This window comes from Lonchura striata, chromosome 6, assembly GCF_050655825.1.
Source record: "Lonchura striata isolate lonStrDom1 chromosome 6, ASM5065582v1, whole genome shotgun sequence".
In the NCBI taxonomy this organism is placed as follows: domain Eukaryota; kingdom Metazoa; phylum Chordata; class Aves; order Passeriformes; family Estrildidae; genus Lonchura; species Lonchura striata.
In genome coordinates this window covers 10,721,510-10,738,902 of record NC_140708.1, presented here as the reverse complement: position 1 = coordinate 10,738,902, position 17,393 = coordinate 10,721,510, and the positions used below count along the sequence as shown (strand labels likewise).

General features: G+C 41.7%; 2 long non-coding RNA genes across 4 annotated transcripts in view; both read left to right on the top strand.

Moving 5' to 3' along the window:
* LOC146767028 (uncharacterized) overlaps positions 1–7,436 on the top strand; it is a 40,667-nt gene extending 33,231 nt beyond the window's left edge. Inside the window, exon 2 of the long non-coding RNA XR_014956253.1 lies at positions 3,211–7,436. This is a non-coding gene — a long non-coding RNA (uncharacterized LOC146767028). The remainder of the gene's footprint in view (positions 1–3,210) is intronic.
* Positions 1–17,393, top strand: part of LOC144246565 (uncharacterized) — a 538,094-nt gene that overhangs the window by 280,977 nt on the left and 239,724 nt on the right. The gene's annotated exons all lie outside the window — the stretch shown is intronic.

Below are 17,393 nucleotides of genomic sequence, written 5' to 3'. Positions count from 1 at the left end.
CTGCTCCCTGATTCCCCCCTGCGCTCATTTGGTGTGTGTGGAGCCCCACCAGCTCACTGGCTCTTGTATTTTAGTCCAGTTTCTTGGAGCAGGGCCTGCTGCCTCTGTGCATGCCAATAAATCCCATTTATTAGACCTTTTTACTTTCAATTTGGTGTGGTTTTGTGCAATGCAGACTGCATTACTCTGGGGGGTGTTCTGGCACTTCTCTAGTTCAAGTTCTCTAGTTCACTTCTGTTCCAAGTCTGGTTTATTGCTGTGCTCAGGGCCCCCTCAAGTAGGGAACCTGTCCCTGCAGCATCCTCTTACTGGGATGATAAACTTTGATAGCAGTTGATAAAGTTACAGGTGGGCAATAGTGCAAGAGCCTTAAAGAATTTTCTTTTTAAAGAAGCTGTTTTTAACTTTACTGATGAAACTCATCTTTCCACTGGCAGCTTAAATACCAGCCTCATGGCAAATTCCCATCTCTAAAATCTAAGCAAGGACTGTAATGGATATCTGTAAACTTACAGGGATTTACCCCTAATGTTTCAGCTGAAGAATTTTTTGATTTCCAATTTTTTCAATTACATTTTAATTCCTACATTTCTCTATGGATAAAAAAAAATACAGCAAGAATTATTTCAGGGTTCACTCCTGTTACTTTTTAGACTAGATATGCTATTGCTTTTTTTTTACTTTTATAAATGAAAAAAACTACAAGATCTTCTAATTGAAAACCAATGATATAGTAGCACATGGAATTCCTAAATCCTCAGAGAGGTCACATTTGATTGTTCAAATATGCTATTGTTCATCCTGTGTAACAGTAGGTTTTCCCATATGGTTTAAAAAAAATCAGATAAACCACAAGTGTGGAGTGTATTATGAGAAAACTCACATTTTTCTATTTATAAATAGTATTAATTCTATGATTTTTAAGCAACGACAGTGGCTGTCATCATCCACAGTATGATGTTCACTTACTAGTGAAACCAGGAATGTTCAGGGAAGCGCAGAGGTAATGATGGGACTAAAAATCTAAATACATATGTCCATCTGTTATTTGTGGAATGGAATCTTTGTGGCAGGTCGTGGGCTGGAGATCTCTGGTCCTTTGGGCTCCTCCTCTTTGTACCTTTCCTAGCCCCCTCTCCAGGCAGGGGGCTGGGGGTGTGTTTTGGGTGTCTTACAGTGGTGTGCACTCAAATGTGCTCAACTATCACCTCACACAGCATCATAAAGCCCACCTTAGGTTCCAGCAGCATGCATTTTTGGATTTACTGATGCCTGCACTCTGAACAAGGTGGTAAAGCAGAATGAATGTGCCACTCCATTAGAGCAACCTGCTCAGAATTGCCTCTTTTACAGGAAAATCCAAGATAACTATCTCTGTAATTAAATGTGCTCCTGCTTTCTTAATAGCTGTAAACCAGCCACTTTGCTGTTGTAATTGCTGAGCAGCATTTAAGAATGCTCTGTTATCACCTGATGTGCATCTTTAGGACAGTTATATTAGGAAGGAAAACAAAAAGCAAATTACTGTTTAACCATGATAAATACAAGTATTAAGTATGTGGTTGTCTGTCTTAAAACAGTTTCCTAGAAAACTAAAGCAAAACTTCAGAAATATTAATGCCAACTACACCATGTTTTGAAGAAGATCCAGCAGTAGGAAGAATTATTTTAATAGACTTGCTTTTCCTCTCATTTTTCTCCTTTCTGTGGTCACTTGCTGGTATCGAAAAGGGTCACTTCTATTCATAAATACATAGTTTCATTTTTCTGAGATGCAGGCAATTGCATTTCTTTCCAAGATAATCATGATAGTTTGCTAGTATGACCTTTTTTTGTGTGTGTTCAGTTTTCCAGTACAGATTTTATTGCATTGGCTGCTCTTGATTCCCAAGTGAAAACAAAGATGCTGCTGCTTGTTGACTGTGGGTTGTCATATTGAAGGTTGCTGTATGCTGCAATACATTTCGTTGTGTAGTACAACAAAATCTTTCTGTTCATACATAGTCATTTTAGGCAGTAAATATCCCTTCTAGCCTGATAAATGCTACTTCTGCCTGATTTGTGTTTCCTCTCAAGATCCTGTCTCTGCTTTCAGTGACTGAATAGCGAAGCTTTGTTGATAATTTCTTTTGTCATTTTTGCCCTGATTCTTTCAATTTTGAGTCACAATAGTTTCCGTTAATATATGTGTAGATCATTTTCTCAGCAGGCTGATTCTTTTTTTCTTCTTTCTCTGATGTCAAATATTATGTTTTCCCATAAATGTCTTTTATCCCTTGATATTTTGTTAATCGTTTTGAGGTACCCTCTCAATTGTTTTTGTTGGTTGTTTGTTTGTTTTGGATTTGTTTTTAAAAGCTTCAAATATTAAAGATCTAATTCTGCTCCTGGTGATGCTTTCACATATTTTTCCTTTGACTATTATGGTGAAGTAAACCCTGAGCCTTCAGCATTTGTACTGCTAAAATGTGTGGTTTCTTCATGTGGGCCTAAATGCAGGTTTTACTTTGGAGTATTGATATGTAAAGCATAAAGGCATAAAAACAAGGCAGACAGGGAAAACCCTGTGAGGAAGCACAAACACCTCATTTTCCTGAAATACAAAGGAAGAGGAAATCTGCCAGGAAAACCAGAGACTAAGTAGATGACTGTGGTACAAAACCAAACCCAGCTATTAAAAGGCCAGACCACCCCGTCAATTATTTCTGCTCTTTTGTTCACTGTGGAGGAGTCTGAGGACAGCCTCTGCTCCAGAGCCCTTCTTTAGGATGAGGACTCCTCATGGAAATGAGTGTAGAAATAAATGGTGGTTCTTGCCATAGACAGGCGAGCAGTAGGAAGAGTGGCCTGTGGTGGATGTATGTTGTTCAATGTGCCCCAGGGGACCCAGAAGCAGCAGGGAGGTGGCAGGTTTCGCTGCAGACACTGCATTTTTTGGCACAGGGAAAGTGAAGGCTGACTGAAGGGCTACATAAAAAAATTCAGTGCTGATCATGTAAATGAGAAAAGTAACAGGTGAAATGCAGAAAAATACAATGTGAGGTACATGGGGGTGGGAGGAGGGGGAGAAATCCTGAGCTCCTCTTTCAGCTGAGCATTGTAACTCAGAGGCAAGATTTGGGGTAAGAAAGATTAGCTGAATTCTTAGAAAAAAAAAAAAAAAAAAACCAACCAAAAAAAAAAAACCCACCTGTCTCTGCTTGGGTTTAGAAAGAAGAAATGAAAATAAACCAGAAAACATCATTATGACGTTGCATGATGGTACTTCTGCATGTTGAATATTGCATGTAGCTCTGGCCCCATCTTCATAAAGCTACAACAGAATTGGAAAAGGCTCATAAAATTGCAGCCTGAGTGATCAAATGTACTCAGCAGGCTCCATAAAGGAAACAAATGGGACTCTCTCTCCTTAACAAATGCCTGAAGAGGTCTAAGGAAACTGGGAGGCGAAGATATCTTCCTGGTCAGCATCCAGCAGGAACCAAATGAAGCTCAAGGACTCTGGGTCAAAACAGAAAGGTTGTTCTTCACCAAGTTGCATCGTAAAACTTTGGAACATCACAAGATGTAGATTCCGGAAGTTTCCAACTGTAAAATCCCCCAACAAATGAACTGGTTTTATTAATGGGAAAAAATTATTTTGCATTTTAAATAGAAATAGAGTGTGTGGTTCAATATGTCCCTACCAATGCCTTTAGTCCTGCTGGAGGCTGGAAGAGTGCTTCAGGGCAGGGCTAATTATTATCCTGGGATTACCCTGTTTTCCCATGCTTCCCTAGGCAGCTGCTCTTGGATGTTCCAGTGACGGGCTGCTGGGCTGGACATACCTTGTTCTTCCTTATGTTGTTTTGTGTCTGGGACAACTTTTTGCCCTCCTGTATTTAATGATGAGGGATGTGTTTATTAAGTAATGTTTTGCCGTATTATGGAAGTTTATGTGACCATAAATATATATATATATGGCTTGAAATATATGAATGGGTTGAAATCCATGTGTCTCAAAAGACAGGAGGAGATGTCCTGGATTCATACCCCTAAGCCACCTCCCACATCTGCTGTGGCTGCTGCAACTGGAGAAGTACCAAGTAACCTCTCCAGAAGGAAAGGATGATTAGTAAGGTTTCTTCAAAAGAAGGTTTCTATTCCTGATTTCCATGAGTGTGCAGAAAAAAATGGAGATGGCAAAACTGTTTTTACAAGAAGAGCATGCAGTAATGGGAAAAGGTGGCAAAAGCCTTGGCCTGAAGGGTGTGTTTGTGAGTGGTTGCTGCACGAGGCAGAGAAGAAAGCCCTGGGGGTGAGGTGTTGCTCTGAACTCTGATATTGTGGAACTTGACAGGTTCCAAGCTGTGTTTCAACTTTCTGAGTGCACTTATCTCTTCCTGGCCCCTTCAGAGGGACTGCTGCAGTACAGATGGGCATTAGGTTTTGTCCTTGGAGAGGAATGCACTGGAAATGCAACTTGGAGAAGCCAGAGAAGATTGTGGCTTATGCTTTGGTAGCCAGTGGAATACCCACCACTGAGAGGGAGCAGTGTCTGCTCTGCTGTCATTAGGGTGGCACTGAGCTCCATGCTTTGACCCAGTTCCCCTGCATGAGTGAAACCTGGTGGGATGTGTCCTGTGACTGCAGTGCCCTTCTGGATGGTTACAGACTCTTCTGGAGAGAGAGGCACGGCAGGAGAGGTGACAGTGTGTGGAAAAGAAGGGTTGGAATGTCAACAGTTCACAGTTGAGAACCTCTGATTAATAATCAAGGGACAAACAATGAGGATACAGGATAACCTCATTTTTGTACAATGTTTTTTCTTTGGACACACTGCTAGTTTATGAATCGTGGACCAAGATTATGTCCAGACTACAGCTGCTGCTGACTGCAGCACAGTTCTTTCTCAGGTGTCTCAGTTTGCTGAAGTTGAAACAGTATTATACAGTTCATACTTAATTGAGTGGAAGTGAGAAAAGCTCATGCTTTTTCTGGAGTATGTTGCGTAAATAACATTTAGAGACCCTGATAGTCTTGATTTCACTCCTTTTGCTGAAGACTTTGGGAAGCTCTTCACCAGCTGACCTTTTAGGAGGCCTAAGTCTGGCTGAGCAAGCATGAATAGCATCAACCACCTGCTGGTGCAAATAACAGTCTCTGGAGCTGCACAGATCATCTGTTTATAACCTGGCTGTTGGTGAAGTTCACTGACACAGCAGCTCAGCTGTGAGGAAAAGCCCAGAGAGGATGCAAGTTGTAACCCTCAGTATTTTTGTTGGCACCTCCTTTGTGGCTTCTTTTCATCAGCTCACTTTATAAGGCTAAAAGAAGAGTTAATTCAAATGGTAAGGTCTCTCTTCACCAGAGAATCTGAGGTCAGGACAGCTGCTCCTGCTCACCTATCAGCTCCAAGGCTTTTCCTATTGGCAGCAGATTGTGGCCACTGGGAAGTGGGTTGTCTTCTTGGAGGACCCCACAGGACAGAAATGAAGATGCCATAACTTACCCATTAGATGACTGAAAATTCCTGGAAAGATCTGTTTGGATGCAGAGATTATTACACTGCTAATTTGAGAATGACATTGCAAGTAGAATCAGTGTTTGATCTCTGATTCCAGAAGATAATTGGATTTTATTCTTGAAGTGGTTTGTGCCATTACCAAAGGCTGGAAATATTTAAAATTATAGAATGGTTTGGGTGGTGAGGGATCTTTAAAGGTCATCTAGTCCATCCTCATTCTGCAATGAGTAGGAAACTATATGCCAAAGTCAATAGTATGGATTTTATTCAACAGTAAGTGAGAAACAGTGTCACCTTTATCTTGTCTGAAGCTCCCTTAGGTGCTGTAACTCACAGTCCAAAGTTCCAGTCAGGCACATTCAGGGAGGGCTGGGCTTTGCTGGTCACAAGTTTTTATATGGTTTTGCCACAATGAGCAAGAAGTCCTTCCTAACAGTGTTTAAGCCATTAACCAAACCATTTCAGTCTCTCACAGTAAGTCAAAAGCATTTTGTGAAGGATGTGTATTTCCAAGTGTTAGCTGTCATCACAGCTGGCTGCAGCGCTGGGAGGCAGAGCTCCACAGGCTGTCAGCAGCCTTTCAGTGAGTTAGCAGGGACCCTACTGCTCATCTTATCCACACAGAGCCAGCACACCTGCACTGCTCTCTGTGGGTTTGGTTCTGACGTGTGCACAAAGCAGATTTTGTCTGCAGTCTCCTACACAGAAGATGTGATGTGTACACTTTTTTCCCATTGTCTATCTTTTCTTTCCTGAAGATTTTTCTTGTTTCTAGGCCTAAAAACCCAAACAAAACAGCAAAACACCTTACCTGAAGCTCCAAGGTTCTTCTGTAGAAAGCCCAAACCACAGCTTTTATGTAGGGGTTCAGTCCCTGCCTAAGTGCAGGAGGGCACCTGCTGTTACATCTGTTCCCCCTCTTCCTTTGGGCAGAGCTGTCACCTTTATTGCATGTTCAAACACACACAAAATCAGTCTTCTCTGGCCTTCTCCTGGGCAGTCCTTTGGTTGTTGCAGTGTTTGTTTAGCATGGTATGGATCAAGGAGGAGCCTCAGCACTGCAGGAATGTCCACAGGTGTGCAGGTTTCTATCCTTCCACCTCCCACAAGAAGGATGGAAGCTTCCACACACAGGCATTGTAGTTCTGTCACAAACTGTGGAGAGCCCTTTAGTCCCACTCCCACCTGGGGATCCCTACTGCTAATACCACATCAGTGCCATGGTTTCTGTTCCATCTATTCTGATTTTAAACCTCTGTCCCGTGTCCAAGAATTTAGTTCCATGTGCATAAAGAATATCCTGATACCAGGAAGGTGTTTTACCACTGTGAAGGTGTCCCATAAACCTGACATGTACAGTGTGATGCACAACTTGCATGTGATCGGATTCTGCCTAAAACCTGTTGAGAAAGCATAACCACCTAATCCAAAGAGAAGGGCTGATGACAAACTGCATGTTCTGTAGACTTTGGGCAGTGCTTTCCCTCCTGAGCAGGATGCAGCACCTCCAATGGAGTGGTCAGTCTGGGCACTCACATCTGCACTGCCACACTCATTTTTCATTTAATTTATTCACATTATTTCTCTCTAGCCTGCCCTCTTCTTGGCTCAGCTAGCACCCTGAATGCACAAGAGACTCTTTTCCTTTAATGAAGGCTTCCTTTTCAGTAAAAAAGAGGTGATTCAAATTAATTCTTTTGTGAAAAAATTAGGGATATTGCAGTCTCAGCATGGGAAAGCCTGAGTTCTACCCCCCCAGACCTCACAGTGAATGGGAGAGATCTTAATTGTCTTCCTGCTTTTTTCACATTTTATGGCTTCAAAAGTTGGGCTCCTTGGGAGAAATTATGCTGATCTATCTTTTCTCATGTTATGATGCAAAAATGAGGTGGCATCCTGGTCTTATATCATCAGGGTGCTGAGTGTATGTTTCAATAACTTTTCCCACTAAAAAGATTTAAAAAATTAAGCAGATTTATGGTAGCGTGTTTTATAGTAAGAAATTGAGCTGTTGAGCAGATTGACAGGAATTTTTATCACTCCAATGGATGTAGTTTTCAGTGCATCTTCTCCAGTTCCTTCCTCTCTGTGTTATACCAGCTCTTTAATGACTTGCAAACCTACAACATCAAGTGAAGGATGTGAAGCCCTCTCAGAGTGTAGCTGTGGCTGCAGGATTCATGTTCTCATCTCTGGTTCAGTTATTCAGCATTCCAGCATGTTCCTACTTCAAAGTGAAGTATGTGTATGTGCAAGGTGTGCTCAGGAGTGTAGAAAGGCCTAGAAATCCTTTCTCCTTCTGTTTATTGCATGGAAGGTCACTGCTGATGATGCTGAAAGACACAACATTTGTGTCTCACACTCTGAAGCTGCAGTGGAAGCCCACAGGAGTCACTGGGGGAAAGCAAAACAGTAGAGGGAGAGTGCTGTGCCCTGGTATCCAAGTGCTGTGCAATGCTGTGAGCAGAAAGGGGGCTATGCTGGCATCTTACCTGGAAATGCAGCAGCAGTTTGGAGTCCTTTGGAACCTTTAACAAAAAGATAAATTTAAATGGTACTTGAAAGGGAGTGGAATTGCCTGACTCACAGACTGGAGTTTTTCCTTCCTTCCAAGTTATCTCTTACCTGCAGTATAGACATGTCTTTTAAAAGGTGGGAGAAGAGATGGTGAACAAATGAAAACAAAGCTAAAAATAATCCAAATTATCACATATGTTCTGAATGGCAGTGACTCCCCTGCTAAGAAAGATGACCTACAACATAATTTGATTCCCCCATGTGCTGCCAGGGGCCAGGCCCTGGGATCAGAGGGAGAGATCTTTGGTCTACATGTAGAGAATAAGAAAAGATTGATTTAGAAAGCCAAACCCACTAGACCTACATTGGGTTTTTACTGTCTTTTGAAAGGTGCTTAAGTCATTACTGGAATGTTCACACCTCTCTGCTGGTTAAGCCAAAGGTCTGTAGCCTGTTACACTCTTTTCAACACAGACAAAGGAAAGTGGGAAAATAGGGATGTCATGTAGTGATGATTCCTTAAGATCCTGGCTTATCTCCTGAAATTGTGTGCTTCAGGCACTTCTGAACCAAATGCTGTGTCTCTTTACTCAGTGGACCTCAAGGGGTTTTCCTTCCTTTAATTTGCAGGATATATTTTGAAGCTCTGTCAGTTTTTGACAGCCACAGCATCCTGCAGTGAAGAGCTTTGCAGCTTCACTGTGCGCAGTATAGAGAAATTTTCCTTGTGTTTTTATCCTATGATTTTAAAATGTATTTCTATTATATATTGCTTCACTCTTTGAAAAGAGAGTGAACACTTATGTTGGTTCCATTAAAATTGTTATTATAGAACCAGTTGTCAGCTTTTTCCCCAGATGGAGAAGTGTGCCTGTTCAGTTATCCTTCCCACAAATCCATTCCATGCCTTTGATCAGACTTTTTGTTTGCCCCTTGCTCTTTCCATATCCATGGTATGTTTTTGCAGATAGGTGCTTTGGAATTTCTAACAGCACTCATGGTGCAGGTACGTTGTATATTGATGTGAGGGACTGTGATGTTTTCCCTGTTCTGTTCTGCCCCTTTCCTAATAACTTGGAGCATTCAATTCCCTTTTCTGACCTCTACAGAGCACCCTGCTCAAGACCTCATGTATGGCATATTCTAACCCCAGTGTCTCAGAATCTGCCATTGCTTACATTGATTTAAGGTTGCATTTATGCATGGTGTAACATTCCTCTATGATGAATTTCTTCTGCTCCTTCTCCCCACACACTCAGTGTTGCAGAACTGTGGTGCTGCTGTTCCCAGCCATATCCCATTGCTGACATCCCAGTGTTCTCAGCAGGCTCTGTCACTCCCTGAGCTACTCTCCCTGTGTGGCTGGCACAGCATGTCACTTCCCAGTGCTCACCTTCCTGACAGCTAGGGGAAAACCTTCAGTCCCAGGCAGCTCTTACTCTGTGATCTTTGGGGTAAAACATGGGAGTTACGATGATTTTTTGTTAAGGGAAAGTCTTTTAATTTCATTGTTTACTACACCACCTTTCAGCACTGCGTTAAAGGCACCTTGATCATTCCCTTTCCTTTCCCTGCTTCCAGGCAGTGCTTTTTCCTGCTAGGAAGAAGACAGCACCCTGTAACTCCTTGCCACTTGTAGTCTGTGGACTACAAGCCAGCAGTGCAGGCTCAGTGTAGGGCCTGGCAGCACAGGAGGAGCCCACCTTGCACAGGCACTTTGCAATAGTTGCTCATAACCCTGGTCTGCTTTCCTACTGTCTTGTCATTGCAGTCAGAAAGCACTTGTCCTCTTGACAGCAGTCATTAGATTGCAAAATTAGAAAATCAAGATAAACAGGACAGGAGCTGTCAAACCAGTGGCAGGTTCCCAAAGTGGACTGACAAACGAGGCAGCAGTGGACGTGTTGTGAGAGCAGTTCTGCTGTTGTCCCTGTTGTTTGTATTTTAGTATGCAGCAAAGGTCAGTTCCTCCCTGGGAGTTCTATTGAAACGTTTGTCTCTGGAATGGCGCCTGCAGCTCTCCGAGTGAGGGCTGCATACAAAACTCCAACCCTGCAGTAAACAGTGCCTGCTCCCACCTCCAGTGGCTGCTGTGAGCCAGGCTGCAATTCATGCTCCCCGTGCCCTGGGAGCCTGCCTCTGTATTGAAGAAGGAAATGGAGAAGGGGACTGCTGGCCAGGGCTCTTGCAGCAGGTGTTCTGAAGGGTGGCACCATAGTCTGCTGATCTATGGTGGAGGACTCAGCAGGTGTTTTCAAACTAGAGACTTTACAGCTCCTGGAAGGTGGGAGCTGTTCATCATCTCCATTGTAGATGAAATGAAGGCAGAGCTGGAGAAGCCACGTTGCAGTTTATCACAGAACTGTGGGGCTGCCCCAGCACAAATGGGTGTTTTCAACAGCCCTCCATGGAGCAGAGTGTGGGGATGTGGCAGGGACAGAGCTGTGGCATGGAAGCACTTTCAGAAATCACATCAGTTGAGCATAGGAGGCTTCACAGCAAATCCAAGAGCTGGGGAGTAGGGACAGGCCTTCTGCAAAGGCAGGTTGTCTGAGCGAGGAGCTGACGCTGGAAGTTTGTTTTCAGATAAACATCAGGTGGCATAGAATGGCTGGAAAGGTGTCTTGTACAGGTTAGCTTTTAGTAAAGATTTTATTCTCTCCCTCAAATATGGCACAGGAAAAATTGACAGAGAAAATATATCCCTGTACAATGAATATTTAGTACAAGAAGGCATATGCCATGATAAAAATTTGCCAGAAAGAATTTCCACACTATCGTTATAAAACAGTTATGTAACAGTTTTTATGGTCATTGAAAGCTAGAACTCTGTTTTCTTGTCGAATCATGATGTTTACTAAATATTAAGTAGTTGTCCTGTACTATTTCTTTGCTCTAAATCACTCGCATAGTAAAATTTTGTAAGCAAGAACCCTGCCCTGTGCTTAACTTTTATTATTTAAAGACTTCATGATTTATAATTAGAAGTTACATTTAAATTCTGGGTACTTGCTGACAGAAGTTGTTTATTTTAGTAGTTGTACCAATATTAGTCAAGATTCCTTGAAAATATGAGATCAAAGTTTTAAAAGGATTTCAATAAAAGCAGAACTGAAAACCTGAAGAAATCAGTGCCGGGGAAGTGAGGAAGATGGAAGACAGCCAAATGAACTGGAAGTTTCATTATTGTTCACTTTATTATTTTGGCACAGGTCTTGGACTACTTGGAGCTTTCTCTTGATGCTCCACTTCCAGGAGTACTGTGAGTCCTGTGATTGGCAGAAAAGTAGATCTTAATTAAAAATACTTCAGGACCTCATTGATTGAAAAAAATTGAAATCACAGGAAAAGATAATTTCAATAGCATGCATATAAAGATGGACGTGCTAGAAGGCAAATAATGTATTGCTTTTGAAAATGTGACTTGAAAGGTGTCAATGCTTCCTTTTAAATATATTTCAGGCTGGTTGTGACTGACAGTATTTTGCTTAAACTTAACATTTTCTTGGAGAAACTCTTAATGTTTTCTTTAATGTTTTAACTTGCTTGAAGTTTTACATTAACAGAACTATAAATACACGAATTCCCAAGAGTTTAGATTCTTTCATTGAGTTAGAGAAATTTCTGCCAGTGAAATCAATACAGGAACATTCAGGCAATATTCTATGAATGTCTGCAGGTGGAAGCATGAGCAAGTAGGGAGGGACTCCTAAGATCACTGAATAACTCCAAAGCTCAGTCACAGGATATGAGGAGCTTAGTTACCAGTACTGTGTTGGATTTTCATAGGAGAGATATTGGTGCTCTATCTCTGAAGTTCTCTTCCTTGCTTTTCTGGACTTGGAAGCCATTCCATCTTCTAACCTAGGGAGACAGGTCTTCATAAACTCCTATTTCCCATGGAGAGAGGGCAGTTTAAAGAAGGAGCAAAATTAATTGTTCCCTAAGGAAAGCAAAGCTCCCTCTCTCATGCCAAGAGGGACAGTGACTTCCCCTTGTACAAAGCATGCAGACCTGATTATCTGAGGGCTGAAGGGGTTCATGAGGCTAAAGGTGCTTATTTAAAGTGATATCACCTGGTTACCTGAGCTGGCCTCTGCATTTGGCACTCTGAGAATGGTACAAGACTGAGAGCTCATCTTTCTTTCCAAATTATCTTATCTTGTCCTTTTAAAGGCTCCTTAGGGAGAACAGTGAGGCCCTGGCACAGGCTGCCCAGCTGTGGCTGCCCCTGGATCCCTGGAAGTGTCCAAGGCTAGGCTGGATTGGGCTTGGAGCAACCTGGGATAGAAGAAGCTGTGCTCATGGCAGGGGCTGGGATTGGATGGGCTTTAAGGTCTTTTCCAACCTAAACTGTTCTGGGATTCTACAATCATTCTTTATTTAGCTAAAGCTTTTTCTGAAGCTGAAGGGAAGATATTTGCATAGATTGGCAGAAAATATTTTGTTGTATCTTGTCCTGTGTCACTGAACATTAGCTGTGTCTGCATCAGAGAGACTTAAGCCCTGCTAGCTCCAAATCCAAACAGCAGAAGGGAGCAGTGACCTCAGTGCTGTCACAGCCTGAAGGAGCTGGCCTTTGCCTCAGAGCAATGAGCTCCATTATTTTTTGCAGCAGGTGTTTTCAAATGCCAGGGCCCTTAGAATTTACAGTTCATTCATTGCCTGTTGGTTTTATCAAATGCAAACTCCAGTCTGTTATAGTTAATTCATTAGTTGGTGTGGCTTTAGTTCAAACCTTAATTTGGTTAGCAAGGTTCAGCTTTTGTCAGTCTTGTGCCTTCTTTTTTTTTGCAGTTACCTACTGATTTTTAGTGGAATTGACAAGGATATACAAATTATTTTCTCAGTCACAAGAATGAGTTATGCTGAGGAGGTCAAGAGTCCAAGGGAAGCATCTGAAAGTTTCTGACTCTCCAGTTCTCTGTTGCAGTTATTCTGTGACTCAGGAAATCAGCATGTCATCCACATCTGTGCATACAGATGCATCCTGTGTGAGAATAAGTGGCTGTAATCCAAGTACTAGGAAGGAAAGAAAGGCCACCTTGGGCAAATCTGCATCTTCATTCAGCAGTTCTCCTACTTCTGAGGAGGTGGAATGAGTGAGTTTGTTTTGCTGTGAACTCTTCTCTCCGTGCTGTTGCTTCCCCATGTGCCAACTGCATCAATTCTCACTTTGGCACAGACAAAAAACAGAGTAGTAAATAGCAAGATATGCTGCAGATGGAAAGATCCAAAGTCATAGATCCTATGCATGAAGCAGTTTCTCATTTTAAGCATTTAACTGAATGGGGTCACAAGTTAACCCCACAAATCCATACCTGCTTAACCCCCCAAATTTCCATCTGCTCAGAATGCTCATATATAATTCTTTAGAAATTAAGGACTTATCTGTAGTACTCTAAGGTTTCCTTGAGTGGAATACAGCAGTGGTAATGGGTGGGGTAGAGTGTTATTCAGCACTGCTATTTCCCACTTGAATCAATGAATTTTTACAGTTAACCTGACAAAAAGCATTCTGTTTCTTTAGGGCTTTTATATGCACAGAGCTAAAAGGAGCCTCATCCACATTGCTTCAGTTTGTCCAGGCAATGTGTGTTGATCTTGTCAGATTTAATGAAAGCAGATGACTTTTATTTAATTATTCAAGGGCCTGCCTGTTCCTCCCTGGCTTTCTGTAAATCTTGCAGTGGGTCACAGGTGGGAGGAAGGAGAACAAACCTCTGTTCTTACCTTGCTGGGGTCAGCCATGGGGCTCTAGCAGGCTGCTGTGGGAGTCGGTGCCTGTGGAAGTGAGGGATTATGCAGGACTGGTAGGATCAGGCTGAAATTCAGAAGGGAGGTCTCTGGGGAAGAGTCAAGGGATTTTCAAGTGAAAAGATCTGCTTGGCTGCACCTCTGAGGAGATGTGGAATAAAAAGGAGCAGGAGCAGAGGCTGGGAAAGGCAGCAGGAGGAACACAGGCGTGTTCTCCACCCAACTGCTGTGTGCTGCTTGGGCAGCAGGAATGCCAAGGCTGCTGCAGGGCAAGAGCTGATGAAGGTGACCTGCAGCAGAAGGGGCTGTTCTCACACAGTGCTGCAGATGTGGAAGGAAGTGAAGGCATTCCATGAAAATTCCAGTCATCCCCTACTGAGCAAGCAGCACCCCTGAAGCAAACACTCATGGGGTTTTGTAGCCAATGCAGTGCCTAAACTTGAATAACACAATGATATTTCAGTGTTAAATATGGCATTTTTCTTTGCCTTTGCTGGCACAGTGTCTGATCAATGAGAAAATGGAAGGCAGCTGAAAAGAGAAAGTAATATCTTTGCCACCAACTGCAAATGTTTTTACTGCTTTTTATTAGTACTATCTCTCTACAATAAAATATGAACTTCTTAATATTTCATGGTTTGTCTTTTTTTAAGGATTGATGCTATATACTTTACATCCCACATCAAATTTTCTTGGGTTAATGCTAGTCAGAAACTTTACAGAGGATAAAGATCTGTCATTTTTTACTGTCACACTGCTCAAGGAAATAGGGTGTTAATGTAAGAGCTCTGGAGACATGAAATTAATATTCTTGAAGAATAATTGAGATACTATGTAGTAATTTAAGATATAGATCTTTTACACATCTGTTTACAAGAAAATAAAGACTGTTCACAAAACAAAGGGGTCTTTAAAGTACTGGGAGAAATGAAGTGTGTAAATATTTGAAGACTTGTAAAACATGGATTTATTGATGAAACTAGAAACATGAATCTATGAACGCTAATCAGTAAAGTAGTTTAGCTTTTGTACTGTTAAAAAAAATACTGTGCAACTCGAAGAACTGACAGACTGATGAAAGACAAGTACTGTGTTAATTTTCAACAGCAGTTCAAAAAAAGAAAACCAAGGCAAAAATGAACCCCAAAGCAAAGCAAACAACAAACACATGAAGAAAATTAGGCCTCATAGTTACTATCTTACTAATTAAAAAAGGTTTTATGGTACAAGAATGATGTCATGAATATTTCAAAGGCAAACCCAGCAGAAATTAGAGCATTATTTATAAAGAATAAGTACTGGAATTAACATACATGTTCTTACTAACAGAGCTGCCAAAATGCTTTTGAAGAATGAGCATTTGAACTTGTTTTGTGCTGAATCAGAATTGATTTATTAGCTGTAGAATAAATCTTTCTTTTTAAAATTTAAACAACTATAAACCTCTAGTAATAAAGCTTGCTAGAAGAACATGATCTTGCTGACATTTAAAAGAATCTTTGAAATACTACATGACATCTAGGTTAAATTAAGTGCAATGACTGGTGTGAAGTTGTTGTTTGTTCATTTGATTTTTCTGTATTTTGGATAAAGGGGGAAAGGCATTAAGAAAGATCCAGGTGTATCTGGGCACTTGTTGAACAACATGGAATTCTACAAGCCCCATTGTGATGAGACTAACCTGTTTTCTTGTGCTATGGATAAATTATTCTGATTTCATAAGTAGGAGAAGTGATTTGGAAAAAAGCCCCAACCAACTATTTTTTTTTTAAAGAACAAGAACCTTAAATACCACAAAAACAAGTCCTTGAATTCACTGTTTTTGATCTTGGCTGTCATTATTTTCCTGTGAAAAGTAATCATGACTTGGTTTGTAGGCTTTAATGCAATATGCAGTTCATTGCCATGGAACTGAAGATTTTCCTCATGTATCCCTGTACTATTTCAGCTTCAGAATTATCAGCCATGGTAATTTTAATTTAAATGGCCTTAGAAAAGTACTTTGGTCTGCTGTCAAAATACTCCTGAAATGCAGAATATTTAATATGGCCTTATGCAGTGGGCTCTGTGATAAGACATTAGAACATTATCTGAGTTTCATCAGGAATTGAGAGAAATACTGCTAGGTATGGCAGAGAATTATGGAAACTGAAAAGGATTAAAGAGGTACTGTAGGGAAAAGGCTTTTACTTGAATTCAGAAATCGTGCACTTTTATATAACAAACACTCACTTTTAAATTCACTGCTGTGAGACCAAATTACACTGCAAAGCATTTCTAAGAAGTTTTTTTTCCAGTTTTTTTTTTTTGTTGTTTTGTTTTTTTTTTTTTTTTTTTTTGGACTACTTATATTTCAGTAGTATGCCAGTCTCTCCTTGGTGAGCTCCTGGTGAGCTATTAAAGATCTCATTTCTCTTTCTTCTTTTTCTTACCCACTGCCTGCTGCAAACTGAGCTCGGTCATTAAGTGAGTGTCAGTTTTCTTCACTATGGTGGTCAGTAATTTTTCTTGGTATCCTTTGCCCTTCATCAGTTGGAAACTGTGTCATCCATGCCCTCTCCTAAGGAAATCTGCAGTGCTGTTTCAGCACCAAGGACAGAAATCCTGGTTGTTGGAACTCAAAATGTCTCTCAGACATTTTTAGAGGTTCCAGGCCTTGGTCAGAAGCATTTTAGAACCTGACAGGCAGCTGGAAGCAGCTGTGATTTTGAGTTTGAGCCATGGAATGAGTTACCAACTTTGGAGGTGGAACAAGCAATCACAAAAGGTTAGATAGTATAGTATAAGTAGTTACAAAACAGAGGGGAAATTTTTTTAGTATTGTACAGGGGGGTTTGACACTTGTCCAGGGGGGTTTTTACTTTGTACGTGGGGGTCAGAAGTTCTAAGATGGAGGAAAGTGGCTGATCCTGTTCTTCCTCCTTCTTCTTCCTTACCTCCATGTTCTTGGTGATGTTGGCACTCACGGATTGGTTTAGAGTAGAAAAGCACTTTGTAATATAGGTAGTAGGTATTGGGGGAAAACTATAAACATGTAATACATAATATATCATATAAAAGATAGCAGCAGCCCTGGGTGGGGGGGAGAAGAAGAAGACAGCAGACAGAGAGGATGTCAGGGTGTGTGTGCCTCTGCCCAGGCCACTGACCAAGCAGCCACAGCCCGAGAAGACAATCTGTTAGGTAACTAACAATAAAGTGCCTTGAGACCGAACAGCTAAAGCCTGCACAGTTTCTCTTGGAAGCACGGGTTGGAGGAGGAATTTCACCACCACATGGGACCCCAGAGCAAGGCTGGGGTTCCCACACTGGTGAGCAGAGTTATTTCCCCTGATAGGTGTGGCCAGTGGGGTAACATTGGTGTTCCCCACAAAGCAGGGCTTCCTTCAGCTGGGACAGGTGGAATTACCCTCGAGAGAGACTCGTGAGTGAGGCTGCAGAGGAAGGGAAATCCTGCACCTGACTCGAGCCTTCCCTTGCCAGGCAGCTTTGGGTCTGCACTGATGCCACGCAGTGCCCGGTGTCACTGCAGCCATTTGGTTCAGAAAGCACTTTGCTTCCAAGCATCTTCCATATTTGCGTGTTCTGTGGCAGTTCTTAAACTGCAGGATAA